The sequence below is a fragment of the Oryx dammah genome, unplaced genomic scaffold (assembly GCF_014754425.2).
Source record: "Oryx dammah isolate SB20612 unplaced genomic scaffold, SCBI_Odam_1.1 HiC_scaffold_18, whole genome shotgun sequence".
Classification (NCBI taxonomy): Eukaryota; Metazoa; Chordata; class Mammalia; order Artiodactyla; family Bovidae; genus Oryx; species Oryx dammah.
The window spans coordinates 59,372-73,957 of record NW_024070202.1 but is presented as its reverse complement, the minus strand read 5'-3'; the positions used below and the strand labels follow the sequence as shown (position 1 = coordinate 73,957).

At 53.9% G+C, this 14,586-nt stretch overlaps 1 pseudogene; it reads right to left on the bottom strand.

Moving 5' to 3' along the window:
• LOC120878244 overlaps positions 1 to 6,387 on the bottom strand; it is a 21,086-nt pseudogene extending 14,699 nt beyond the window's left edge.
• Between the last annotated feature and the right edge of the window lie 8,199 nt (positions 6,388 to 14,586).

Sequence of the window (14,586 nt, the reverse complement as noted above, 5' to 3'; positions counted from 1 at the left end):
CTGCAGTCACTAAGAGGCCCTCCAGTCCTCCAGGACTGAGGATCGGCTCGGAGGCCGACAGGCACTGAGGGGTGAGTCTGAGATACTGAAAAATACCCTCTAAAGGATTTGTTTAAAGCTGTGCGCTTTCTCTGCTGTTTACTTAGTATGTTTTCTAAGTTTAGAGATCCTACATGTTGATATCAAAAAATAAAGCAAAAAGTGATGATGATGGGCCTTCCCTCCATGAGGCCTGTGTTTGTGAGATTCTCTGTCCAGCCTCCCTCATGGGCAGCAGCTCCCCGCAACCCCCCTGCCCAGATACCTTTGCTGGGACAGCCACGTGACTGGCCCACACATGCAAGACCTCCGTGCCACTGTGAATGCCCTCCTGGGCCCACAAGGAGATGATCTGCTCCAGGAAGGCGAAGCTGCTGCCATCATCCACACTGCAGAAGAGGCAGGGGCCTGAGCACATGGACACGAGGGATAACGTGGTGGTCTGGCCAACACTCTCCTCCGGGACCTGCACACAGGGACCAGCGCTGTGAGGACTGTGGACTCCCCGTGCACCTTCTGTGACCTCACCACCTGTGCTAGGCGGGTGCTGCCTCCCCCTGATTCCTGCTACAGAGAACATGGTGCTCGGAGGACTTGTGGGAACTTCAGACTCTGTAGAGGTGACTCGACTCCAGGGCTCAAGGCCATCTGCCTGAGGCCATGTGGGGGGATGCCCCAGAACCTGCAAGGGTCCCCAAGGTAACTTCTCTCTGAACAAGCAATGGCTTCCCGCCTGTCCTCCCAGAGGAAGAGCCTGGGAAGGCACACACCAGCCAAGGGGAGACCCAGTCTATGCAGAGAAACCCAAGATAGGCTTCAGAAGAGGCAGAGCAGCCTGAGCAGAGGGCACATGTCCTCAGGATTCAGGGCTGGAGACAAGGGCAGAAAAATCCCTTGGCAAGAAAGCTGATGGGTGAGGCTGAGGTGCAGCCAGGAAGCTGTGCTTCCCACCCCAGGGAGGGCCCCTGGGACACGCATTTGCTGTTGGGACCAGAACAAGAAGGTGCAGCGGTGCCCTCCTCTCTGAGGTTGGTGTCCCCAGACCACCAGACCCAGGGGCTCCCCTGATGGAGAGGAGAACCTCGGTCTGCTGCACGAGGCCCCACACCCACAGGCTGGCCACACCAGTGTCCACACACACAAGACATGGCCCTGGGGCCATGTCAGCGCTTCCAGGGCAGGAACAAGGGGCTGAGGCCCCTGGGAGGAGCCCTCCTCCGCAGGCTGTGGGCACCACTGCAGTCCCTGCCTTCAGGTGGCCGGGCACTGCCCTCACTACCCCGACTCCTTTCCCATCTCAGTGGCTTCAGGGGCAGAAACTTGATTTTCTGACATGCCCAGCCCAGCAGAGAACAAGGCCACTGTTCTTGCACTGCCTCCTACAAACTATGGGATCAACCACGTTGCCAAAGAGGCAGCAGCAAGACTCCTCAGGACAACCATGTCCTGTGGTGGGAGAAGGAGCCCTGATCACCCCGAGACAGAGATGAACCAAACACGTTGGCCAACATCACAGTTTAAATAAAGTCTGCTTGACTCCAACTGGCCTCATGAAAGATGAAAAGTGGGAAGAACACAGCTCCAGGAGAGCCTGGAGGGCTATTCTCAGGGAAGGCATGGCCCTAATAGTGACTCTGTCCCCCATGGAGGAGGGACCGGGTGCTGTTGGTGGAATGCACTGTACCCCAGAGAATCCACATAAGACCCCTATGAGGTGCATCCACTTTATAGATGAGGAACCTGAGGCTCAGAGAAGGCGAGCTGCTCACCAGTGGTGCATAGCCAGGCAGAAGCAATGTCAGGTCAGGTCACTCCAACCACCTCCTGGGCACCCACTCCGGGGACCAGGCAGAGAGCTCAGGCCTTCAGGAGAGTGATGGCAGTCATCTTGGGCTTCAAGAGTTAATCATCCCACCTTAGCTGGTAATGAGACCAGGACATGCTGGGTTTGGCAAGTGGGGCCAGTTCCAGTGGTCGAGGGGACCCATGATTGAACAGGCCAAGCTGGAGCTCCTCCAGACTCACTCTACCATCCCCATCTTGGTCCAGCTTATTGAACAGGTCTTCAAGTTCCTAAAGAAAAGCGCCTCAGGCATCTTCTCAGAGGCTGCTCCCAAGCAGCCTTGACTGCCCTGCCCAGGCCTGGCCCCCACCCCACCAAGCAGGTGGCTTGCTACACCCGCACTGGCTTCCTGGCTGGGGCTTGTGAAATCCACACGCCTGGTCAGTTTCCACCCAGCTGAGCATCCTACATCTCCCAAACACCCACTCCGAGTCTGCTGTGAGGGAGTCTGTTGGATGGTGGGACATGTATGTACAGGACACATGTGTACAGAATCCCAGCGTTTTGGGGTCAGCAAGGCGGTGCCCATCTCATCTCACTACCCCCTCCTCCCTGGGTCCCGAAGGAGGGAAGGGCTGAACATAGCTGCTGGGGTCACAGCCACGCAGCTGCTGGGGTCACAGCCAGATGCTATGGGCACCACATTTAGCCTGGGCGGTAGGCCTAGGGAGACCAGAAATGGGAGAGAGCTCCAGGCAGAGGAGCATCATGTATGACGGTGGCACAGGATGGACCCTCAGCACAAGTCCTGGGAATCAGCACAGGATTTTAGGCCAGACAGTGATGACTGAATCTGTGTCTGAGGGTGAAGGGGTTTTCCAGGCCCAGCACCAAACACAAAGACCCAGCCCTTTGGGGCAGTATGTCTCATCCCCTCTCATCACCTTTGCCAGGCCCTGGAGCCTGATGCTCTGGCAGACCGGGGCCAGCTCCTCCTCTGTGAGGTGGTCGCTACTGCCTACACCCAGCTCTTCCCAGAGGACCCAGACCCAGCTCTTGTGGGTGTTGAATGAGTGGATGTGGGGCTTCTGGGGGCTCCTGAAGACCACAGAACCTCAGGTTGGCAGCTGGCCTGAAGCAGGGGAAACACACCAAGGTGGTACTTTACTCTGAAACCAGATGGACTGACAGATGGGCAGAGGGACACATGTGAGAGTCAAGCTTCCCATGGTGGCTACACGGGGTCACTGCAATTCTTCAAACTTAATTCTATGCAAAATTTCACGATAAAAGGGGGACTATGCTGCATGTGGGGAAGGCATTTTCTGAAGGGAGCCTACAGAAGCTGTAGCACTAGAAGCATACCTGCAAGTTTTGTACTTAGAATAAAAAGGTCAGGTTTAAAAAATTAACATCTAGAAGGTCTTCAAACCTGCCTAAAACAAAGAACACAGTCCAACAAAGACCAATGACCCTGTCCCTTGGGCAGCCTCTCACCCTGGCTTCATCTACCCCTGTTTGTTCTTGCCCATGTATATATATATATATATATATATATATGTGTGTGTGTGTGTGTGTGTGTGTGTATTTATTTGGCTCCTCTGGGTCTTGGTTGCTGCCTGTGAGATATTTTTAGTTGTAGCATGCAAACTCTTAGTTACAGCATGGGAGCTCTAGTTCTCAGACAAGGGATGGAACCTGGGCCCCCTGCAATGGGAGTGCAGAGTCCTAGACAATAAATCACCACTGAAGTCCCTGGTCCAAGAATTTGAAGGCAAATCCCAGCTGCTGTGTTCTCACCCCTGAGTGTTTTGTATGCACTCCTGACCCCAGTGTGATGATGGCCCTACAACCCAAAAACGATGTCCCAGTTCTCTCCCAAGTCTCCCAACGACTGACTTCTTCAACTCAGCATCAATGCAGAATCCTCCCTGTGTGTGTGGTTACTCCCCCAGAGTCGCTGGGTCACCTCTCACCCACCTCCCCCAGTCCCCGACCTCCTGCCCTCCATCCTTAACATCTCCTGTAAACCGGAACTTAGCACCAAAGGCTAGTTTGGATGCAGGTTGAGTGTTATCTTTTTTCTTTTTTTTTCCCCCCAGCAAAAACGCCCCAAGGTGGGCTGTTTTCCATACCACCTCACATCAGGAGCCACAGGGGTCTTTGAGATGCAGACTCAGCAGTGAGTCTGGGTGATAGCTGGCCAGGTTTCATAGCCTTTCTATTTTAGCCAGGTGGCTTATTGAGGTTTCTGAAGCTTTGCCAGAGAAACACCCTTTGGGAAAGGACAGACCTTGGAGTGCCCACAAAGAGCTCTCTTTAGATAAGAAAGTCTTCAAAACAGAGTTCCTTCCACATTCAGATGGCACCACCCTGCCCAACACAGGATGAGGGTCACCTGCACCTGACCAGACCCCGGCTCCCGGTCAGTGGTCTGGAGCTCTCCAGAGAGGAGTCATCTTGGTGTTTACTGTGATAACCCAACTAATAATCAGAAAGTCCTTTCCTGAGGAAAGCTAGGGCTCCATGCTCAGGAATGATGCTGTATATCGGGTTGAGTAAAACACAAGGAAAGGGCCACTTCCAAGACCCCTTCTAGCTTAAAACATCTGAAAGTTCTATGGAAAAATGGAAAAATGGGGACTTCGCTGATGGTCCCGTGGTTAAGAATCCACCCTGCAATGCAGGGGACTCGGGTTCGATCCTTGGTCAGGGAACTAAGAACCCATGTGCCATGGAGCAACTAAGCCAGTGCCCTGCAACTAGACAGAAATGTGTGCACCTGAATGAAAGATCCCAAATAATGTAATGAAGATCCTGCATGCTACAACTAAGACCTGACACAGCCAAATAAATAAATTTTAAATAAATAAATAAACAAAGGCAGGAACCAAAAAGGGGGAAAAGCAATTCTGACACCAGGGTGTGTTCTCAGGGCTGGCAGAGAAGTTAAGTAAGTCCTGACATTAGTGTTTGTGCAGGAGTGTAAGTTCTAACCTGGATGGAAAAAAGCACCCCAACTTGTCTCTGGGCACAGAGCCCAAAATCACTCAGTGAATAACCTCCCCAGAGCCCTTGCTCTCATCCCCTAGATTTACTCTGAGTCCAGGGAATGTAGGAGGTGATTTTTGGACACAAAGAGGTCCATCTGCTTCATCCAGTAGCACAGACACTTGGTTCATTTGCCTGACGTCCCCACACTCAGCACTGAGCCAGCAACAGCCTCAGCCCCTGAGGACCATAGTCTGGATGGTGCTCAGCACCAGTGCAGACCTCTCACTCAGAAGCTCCAGGTCAGTTCTAGTCTCCCGCTGGAGCCATGGTCCTGCACATTCTGCCCTGTGACACACGCTAGTGAGAGGCGTCCTTAAGGAACCCGTACACCCACATGTTGATGCACCCAGCTTTTCTAAGCACAGCTGTGACTGCCTTCTGAGTGCTCCACCATGTTCCCAGGACCAGAGCCACATCTTGCCCTCCACTTGGGACACAATCAGGACCTGTGGTGGGTGGGGAGGCTGCTGGCCCAGGCCTGGCACCTTAGGAAGGAATTCCCTGGCCCATGCCTGCCGGTCAGGAGGATCACTGTGACCCTAACTAACTGGCTGCTCTCTTAGCCAGTGAACCCTGCCCAAGGGTCTGACCTCAGGAATCTCAGAGCTGGGACCTCCCCCAGGAGAAAGGCACCCCAGAGAGACCACCCACACTGGGCACCTCCTAGGAAATTCTCTTTTGCTGGCAGCCTGCTGCCTGACAGCCCAGCACTGACCAAAGGGGGCATTCACCACAAGGCCAGGCTTTACCTTGGGCTTCAAACAATTCATTCTGAGGCTCCTTCGTGTTGTTGGCTTCTTCATCAGACTTGAGACTCTGTGGAAAAACAGAAAAAGGACGTGAGCCATGATTAACCTGCTCTGGTGGATGTGCCCCGTGGATAGACTTTCTGACACGAAGGCCTGAAATCTCCTGCAATGGACAGCTCAAAGAGTCTCACTGGGGGCCATGGAGGCATCCATCATGAGTCCACCAAATCATACAGTGTGAGCCTTGGTCGGAGTGCTGGATGCAGGTGACCATGGGTATGGCACAGCTGCCCTTTCTACCTTCAGCCAATTAACCTTTCCCTCCACCTGCAGGGCCAGGGGAGGGTGGTGGTGAATAGGGGATGCTCCAAGGCCCCCGTTTCTGAAGGAGGATGCTCTTTGGCCAGAGCTTCCCTGCAGACAGTGAGACCCAGAGACATCCTAAAACCAAATGTAGGTCCCCAGTAGCCCCTCTTCCAGCGATGAGATGCCCTCTTCCATCCTCCTGTGTCATATCTTGTGAGCAGTGATTGGGGGAGGGGGCTCCCGAGGTGGGGATCCACCCACCTCCATGCTTTCCAGGGACTCGGAGCAGCAAAGCTGGCTCCTCACACTGGGTCTGGCCTACTGCTCCAGTAAACCTGGGGCTCCACCTGCAGCACCACAGGGCTTGGGCTGGCTCCAATGGCTGTACCACTTAGAGCTGCTCATGTACTTTGGGGGCACAGGCCAGGAGGCAAATGTAAAGAAAATGAGAGGCATGTGGGCTCTTTAAAACAAACTTTGGGCCCTCTTGTGCTTATGAAGATGCAGATTCAGAGGTGCGATGTGGCTCTTGGGGACAGACAGAGACAATGCCAGAACACAAGGAGTGGCCAGTGTGGGGCTGGGGCAGGGAGACAGGACTTTCCATCCTAAACTCTTGGTGTTTCCAAGCAAAATATGCTTTTGTTATGTGATAGAAAACTAATTTAAAAATCTAGCTTTTTACACAAAGAAATAACCTTCCAATAATCCAAGTGCTCTAGACACCAGAAGGTCATTTCCCACCCACCCTACCCCACCTCAAAACAGGACCCCACCTGGACAGGACACAGAGGGCAAGGACCTCAGCACATCCAGGAAGGCTCAGACTCCGCATGAGTCTAAAGTTGGGCGCAGAGGCAGGTGTGGACTTCACTTAGGGATCCATAAGGCTCCCTTAAGCCCTAATACACCCCTGTACCTCCTTCTTCCCTCCTTACCTGCTCACATCTGCGGAGCACTGAGGACTCCACAGACAGAGAAGAAATGACACTGCCTCTGGGGTGCAGCCTGGGCTGTCACCAGGAGAGAACACAGGTTCCAAGGGAAGCAGCCAGAAGGGGCCAGTGGGAGAGAAAGGCATAGGGTCCCAGGAAGCAAGGCCAGGTCAGGAAAACAGACTGTTTCACACAGGTGGGTCATGCTCCCAGTGACAAAGTACCACCTGCCTTCTCCCCCTCCCACCAGAAACTGGCCTGCAGCCCCCAACCTTGGGAGCATCAAAGGAGGAGGTTGGGTCCAACCAGGCCTCCAGAAGAAACAGTGTTGCCAGCAAACCACAGAAACTGAGGATAAAGGAGGAGACTGGGGCAGAAGATGCTGAGTTCCATGTGACAGAGGACATCTAGGGCAAGCTGACCATGTTCCTGGACCTGTGAGGTTATCATGGGCAGGGTCTGACCCTGTAAACGCTCCCTATGTGGGAACTCATGGGGCTGCTGGAGAGGAGGGGGCATTTCCACTGCTTGAGCACCCCATGCAGGGACCAGGAGCCTGGGCTCTGCACCTGCTCTGGTTTCTGTCTACACACAGGCTGTGGCTGGTTGCTGGGTGGGGAGCAGCAGGAAGAGAAAGGCTGTGTCAGGTGGGAGTGGGCAGCAGGGACGCACTGAGGAAACCAGGTGCACCTGACAGTACGCGGACCCCTGCCTGGGGCTCAGCCACTCACCGCTCACCAGAGATTGTGAAGCAGAACCACACCTGTGCCCTTGGCCTGACTGGGCTTCTGCCTCTCCCCTCCCGAGATCCCCCAGTCCGTGTCCAGAGGCCCACCTACCCTTGATGTGGTCCCCCATTTCTTCATTGTTTTGGCTGCTCAGCACTTTCTTCAGAGCAATGAGACGCCCAGAAATCACACACATTAGGGCCGGTTCAAAAGTGTTCTCTGAAAGTGTCACCTCCTCCCTCCACCAGGGGGAAATGCGTCTCCAGGAACGTGTCCACACGGCAAATCAGGCCAGGAGGGGGCAACATCTCACCACCCACAGGGCACAGAGCTGTGGCCTCTCAGTGGGAAGCTCTGGGGGTCAAGGCCAGTCCCCACCCGCTGCCTAGACGGCCGGCAGACCACAAGGTCAGCTGTACCCTGTGCCTCCTGTGTGTGTGTATTTATTCATAAGAGCAGAATGCCAAACTCTACAAGTTTGAAATACATTGGTTTAGGATCTCCCTGGTGGTCCAGGGGTTAGGACTCTGTACTGCCAATGCTGGGGAAAAAGTTTCAATCCCCAGTCAGGGAATTAATATCTTGCCATGTTGAGTGGCATGGCCAAAAGATTAAACAAGCAAAAAAATAAAAACCAACAAAAATATTTTGGTTATGTGTTCTGTGATCACCTTCACTGAAAGAGCAGAACTACTGAGAAGCAGAATGTTCTTTCAAAACCCCAGGCATTTGGCCCCAGGGTGCCATGCACATTCCTGGAGCATCAAAGCACATGTTTTCAATCATGTGGCCTGAGTTGGTGGGAAGGATCAGCAGGCAGATTAGAAAGCCAGAGAGAGGGATTCTGTGGACTGGCCGGGGAAGCAGGGATGAAGCCCATGGGGGGAAACCGGGAGGGTGGCCCTCCTGGGAAGCACACAGCCCAGGAGGGTCGGGACAGGGCTTGCTAGGCTCTCACAACACGGGCTCCCTGTGTGCACCAGTCCTGGCCGAGCCACTTCAGGCAGGCCTATGACTGACCCATCAACTGACTGGGTAACTGAAGAAAGCTCTGAAAATTGAAAGAAGAGAAAAACAACACAAAACAAAACCAGGGTTGGTATAGAAAAGCACCAGTCAAGAAGAGGACACAAGTTGTAGATGCACAGGAGTTCCAGCACAGAAAAGGGAGCAATGACGAGAGCATGGCCTTTCTCAGGCACCTTCATGCCCAGGGTCACATGATCAAATCCCAAGTCAGGAAATGCAAGTGGCCTTCTTTCCACCTCATGGAAAAGAAACATGAGACAAAGCAACCAACGACCCGACCCTTCAGGTCCCAGAGCAGCCGCTGACAAACTGGCTCCTCCCCCTCGTTAAACTCCTCCCCCTTGTCAGACTCCTCCCCTGGTCAGACTCTGCCCCATTATCAGACTCCTCCCCCCTCAGGCTCCTCTCTCCCAGGTCAGGGCTCCCACGTGGCTCCAGCAGAAGGCGGTGTGACACCAACTGATTTCAGCTCCAGGGGAGGCCGCAAGTGCTTCTCCAAAGGCCTAGCTCCAGACTAGAAAGCCTCACCTGAGTAATGGGTACAATCAGCCACAGGATTTGGGGGGTTGGGGGTAGGTTGGGAGGGGCTCACTGGAATCTACATGAAAGGTACATAACTCGAGAAAATCCAGGAGATTCTCCGCTCCCCATGAGATGAGGCACTTTTCTGCTGCAGCATCTCGAGAGAAATCCCACCTTCCCTCTTGAGCCTTAAAATGGTCCTTGACACCCTTGAGGAAACTCAAGAATTTCCCCAACATACCCGTCTGCACTCGAGAGGAATACCGGGGGTCCCGCCACAACTCAAGAAGAGCCCCAGTTTTCCCTCCTCATCTCGAGATGGGGGTCCAATTCCCTGCTTCGTTGGGAAAGGAATCCCGACGTTTCCCTCGAACCTCAAGAGGAGGTGGTCTCAACTTGACTCTTGAGAGGAACTCCAGGGATCGTGCCACCATTCCAAAAGACCCCATGTCCCAATACACTCCAGATACACCTGACTCCTCCGCACAGGCTCGATGGTCACCCCGAGGATCGACTCGAAACACCAATGCAGGTGTGACTGCCCTGTGGCACCTCATGAAAAAGCCACTGATCCTAAGTCCACTCGACAGGAAGCCTGACACTGCTTTTCCAGCTTGATAGGAAAGCGGACTTACATGTCTGCACACAAGATGAGGCCTGACTCTCCTGTGGAAACTCCAAAGGAACCCCGAGATCCATGTCAGCACTGGAAAGGAAACCTGAGGTTCCGTTCTCAACTCCAGATGAGGAACTCGGCCCCAGCAGTGACTGGAGAGGAATCATGAGAGGCCCCTCACAACTTGCATGGACACTGGAGTTTCCTGAGGCCACAGGAGCGGGTCCCTGAGGTTCCAATTGTAACTCGAGAGGAATCCCAAGTTTCCTGCAGCAAGTTGAGAAAAACCAGGAGATTTTCCCCTCCACGCGAGATGAGGCCATTATCCGATGTGGCCTATCGAGGGATCCCACCTTCTTTCTTGAGCCTTGAAAGGGTCCTTGACACCCTTGAGGCAATTCAAGAAGTTCCCCGACATACCCATCTCCCCTCGAGAGGAACACCGAGGGTCCAGCCACAACTCAAGAAGAGCCCCAGTTTTCCCTCCTCATCTCGACAGGAGAGTTTATTTCTCTGCTTGCTCAGAAAGGAATCCTGGCGTTCCCGTCCCACCTCAAGAGGAGACGGTCTCAACTTGACACTCAAGAGGAACTCCAGGGGTCGTGCCACCATTCCAAAAGACCCCGTATCCCAATCCACTCCAGATACACATGACTCCCCTGCACTGACTCGACAGTCTCCTTGAAGATAGACTCACAACACGATGGCAGGTGTGACAGCCCTGTGGCACCTCGAGAGAAAGCCATCGATCCCTATGTCAATTCAACAGGAATCATGACACTGCTATTTTAGCTCGGAAGGAAAGTGGACAAGCATGTCTTCACACGAAACGAGGCCTGACTCCCCTGTGAAAACTCCAGAGGAACTCCGAGATTCATGTCAGCACTGGAGAGAAACCCTGAGGTTCCAGCCTCAAATCCAGATGGGGAACTCGGCCCCGGCAGCGACTGGAAAGGAATCTCGAGGGGCCTCTCGCAACTCTCATGGACACTGGACTTTCCTGAGGCCACAGAAGCGGTTCCCTGAGGCTCCAATCGTAACTTGAGAGGAACCCAAGTTTCCTACTGCAACTCGAGAAATACCAGGAAATTCTCCCCTCCACGCGAGATTATGCCTTCTCCCACTGTGGTGTCTCGAGAGAAATCCCACCTTCCCTCTTGATCCACGAAAGGGCCCTTGACACCCTTGAGGCAATTCAAGAAGTTCCCTGACATATCCATCTCCATTCGAGAGCAACACCGAGGGTCCTGCCACAACTCAAGAAAAGCCCCAGTTTTCCCTACTCATTTCGATATGAGGGTCCAATTCCCTACTTCGTTGGGAAAGGAATCCCGACATTTCCCTCGAACCTCAAGAGGAGGTGGTCTCAACTTGACTCTTGAGAGGAACTCCAGGGTTTGTGCCACCATTCCCAAAGAACCGTGTCCCAATCCACTCCAGATACACCAGACTCCCCCATAGAGACTTGGCGGTCACCCCGAGGATCGACTCAAAACACTATGGCAGGTGTGACTGCCCTGTGGCACCTCATGAAAAAGCCACCGATCCTAAGTCCACTCGACAGGAAGCCTGACACTGCTTTTCCAGCTAGAGAGGAAAGCAGACTTGCATGTCTGCACACGAGACGAGGCCTGACTCCCCTGTGGAAACTCCAGAGGAACCCCGAGATCCATGTCAGCACTGGAGAGGAAACCTGAGGTTCTGGACTCAACTCCGGATTGGGACCTTGGCCCCAGCACCGACTTGAGAGGAATCACAAGAGGCCCATCGCAACTTGCATGGAGACTGGAGTTTCCTGAGGCCACAGGAGCGGGTCCCTGAGGTTCCAATTGTAACTCGAGAGGAACCCCGATTTTCCTGCAGGAAGTCGACAAAAACCAGGAGATTTTCCCCTCCACGCGAGATGAGGCCATTATCCGATGCGGCCTATCGAGAGATCCCACCTTCCTTCTTGAGCCTCGAAAGGGTCCTTGACACCCTTGAGGCAATTCAAGAATTTCCCCGACATACCCATCTCCCCTCGAGAGGAACACCGAGGGTCCAGCCACAACTCAAGAAGAGACCCGGTTTTCCCTCCTCATCTCGACAGGAGAGTCTATTTCTCTGCTTGCTCGGAAAGGAATCCTGGGGTTCCCGTCCCACCTCAGGAGAAGGCGGTCTCAACTTGACACTCGAGAGGAACTCCAGGGGTCGTGCCACCATTCCAAAAGACCCTGTGTCCCAATCCACTCCAGATACACATGACTCCCCTGCACTGACTCAACGGTCTCCTTGAGGATAGACTCGCAACTCAATGGCAGGTGTGACAGCCCTGTGGCACCTCCAAAGAAAGCCACCGATCCTAAGTCCACTCGACAGGAAGCCTGACACTGCTTTTCCAGCTAGAGAGGAAAGCAGACTTGCATGTCTGCACACGAGACGAGGCCTGACTCCCCTGTGGAAACTCCAGAGGAACCCCGAGATCCATGTCAGCATTGGAGAGGAATCCTGAGGTTCTTGCCTCAACTCCAGATGAGGACTTTGGCCCCGTCAGTGACAGGAGAGCAATCCCAATAGGCCCCTTGAAACTCACATGGACACTGGACTTTCCTGAGGCTCCAGGAGCGGGTCCCTGAGATTAAAATCATAACTTGAGAGGAACCCCAAGTTTCCTGCTGCAACTTGAGAAATACCAGGAGATTCTCCCCTCCACGTGAGATTAGGCTCTTTTCTGCTGCGGTGTCTGGAGAGAAAACCCAGCTTCCCTCTTGAGCCACGAATGGCTCCTTGACATCCTTGAGGCAACTCAAGAAGTTTTTCATCACAGCCATGTCCATTCTTGAGGATCACCAAGTGTCCCACCACAACTCAGGGAGAGACCCGGTTTTACCTCCTCATCTTGAGATGAGGGTCATTTCCCTGCTTCATCGGGAATGGAATACAGGCGTTCCTGTCGCACCTCAAGAGGAGGTGGTCTCAACTTGATACTCAAGAGGAACCCCAGGGGTCGTGCCACCATTGCAGAAAACCCAGATGACCCAATCCACTCCAGATAGAGCTGACTCCTCTGCACTGACTCGACTGTCACCCCGAGGATTGACTCAAACCCGATGGCAGGTGTGACAGCCCTGTGGCACCTCGAGGGAAAGCCACTGATCCCTATGTCAACTCCACAGGAAGCCTGACACTGCTTTTGCAGCTCAAGAGGAGAGTGGACTTGCATGTCTGCACGAGACGAGGCCTGACTCCCCTGTGGAAACTCCAGAGGAACCCCGAGATCCATGTCCGCACTGGAGAGGAAACCTGAGGTTCCGGCCTCAACTCCAGATGAGGACTTCGGCCCCGGCAGAGACTGGAGAGGAATCCCGAGAGGCCCCTCCCAACTCGGATGAAGACAGGACGTTCCTGAGGCCACACGACCGGGTCCCTGAGGTCCCCGTCGTAACTCGAGAGGAAACCCGCCGCAACTCGAGAGGAAACCCGCCGCAACTGGATAAAAGCCAGGAAATTCTCCCCTCTACGCGAGCTGAGGTCCTTTGCCACTGCGGTGTCTTGTGAGAAATCCCGGCTTCCCTCCTGAGGCCCGAAAAGCTCCTTGACACCATTGAGGCAAGTCAAGAAGTTCCCTGACATCCCGGTCTGCACTCGAGATGAACACAGAGGTTCCCGTCACAACTCAAGAAGAGCCCCGTTTCTCCCTTCACATCCCGATAGGAGGGTCCGTTTCCCTGCTTCATGGGGAGGGAATCCTGGCGTTCCCATCGCAGCTCAAGAGGAGGTGGTCTTCACTAGACACTCGAGAGGAACTCCAGGGGTCGTTCCACCATTTCAAAAGACCCCCGATTTCCCAGTGCATTCCAGACACACCTGACTCCCCTGCACTGATGCAAAAGTCACACTGAAGTCCGACTGAAAACACGATGACTGGTTTGACAGCCCTGTGGCACCTCGAGAGAAAGCCACCGATCCCTATGGTCAACCCGACAGGAAGCATGGCACTGCTTTTCGAGCTCGAGAGGAAAGCAGACTTGCATGTCTCCACTCAAGACGAGGACTGACTCTGCTGTGGAAAGTCCAGGGGAACCCCGAGATCCATGTCAGCACTGGAGAGGAACCCTGAGGTTCCGGCTTCAACTCCAGATGAGGACCTCGGCCCCGGCAGTGACTGCAAAGGAATCCCGAGAGGCCCCTCACAACTCACATGGACACTGGGCTTTCCTGAGGCCACAGGAGCAGATCCATGAGACTCCAGTCATAACTTAAGAGGAACCCCAAGTTTCCTGCCGCAACTTGAGAAAAATCAGGTGATTCTCCCCTCCACGCGAGATTACCCCTTGTTGCGTTGTGACCTCTCGAGAGAAATCCCACCTTCCCTCTTGATTCACGAAAGGGACCTTGACACACTTGAGGCAATTCAAGAAGTTCCCCAACATACCCATCTCCATTTGAGAGGAACACTGAGGGTCCCGCCACAAATCAAGAAAAGCCCCGGTTTTTCCTACTCATCTCGAGATGAGGGTTCATTTCCCTGCTTCATCGGGAAATGACTCCCAGTGGTCCTGTCCTACCTCAAGAGGAGGCAGTCTCAACTTGACACTCGAGTGGAACTCCAGGGGTTGTGCCACCATTCTAAAAGACCCCGATGTCCCAATCTACTCCAGTTACACCTCCCCTGCACTGACTCGACGGCCACCCAAGGATCGACTGGAAACATGATGGCAGGTGTGACAGCCCTGTGGCACCTCGAGAGAAAGCCACCGGTTCCTATGGTCAACCCGACAGGAAGCCTGACAATGCTTTTTTGGCTCAAGAGGAGAACGGACTTGCATGGCTCCACACGAGACAT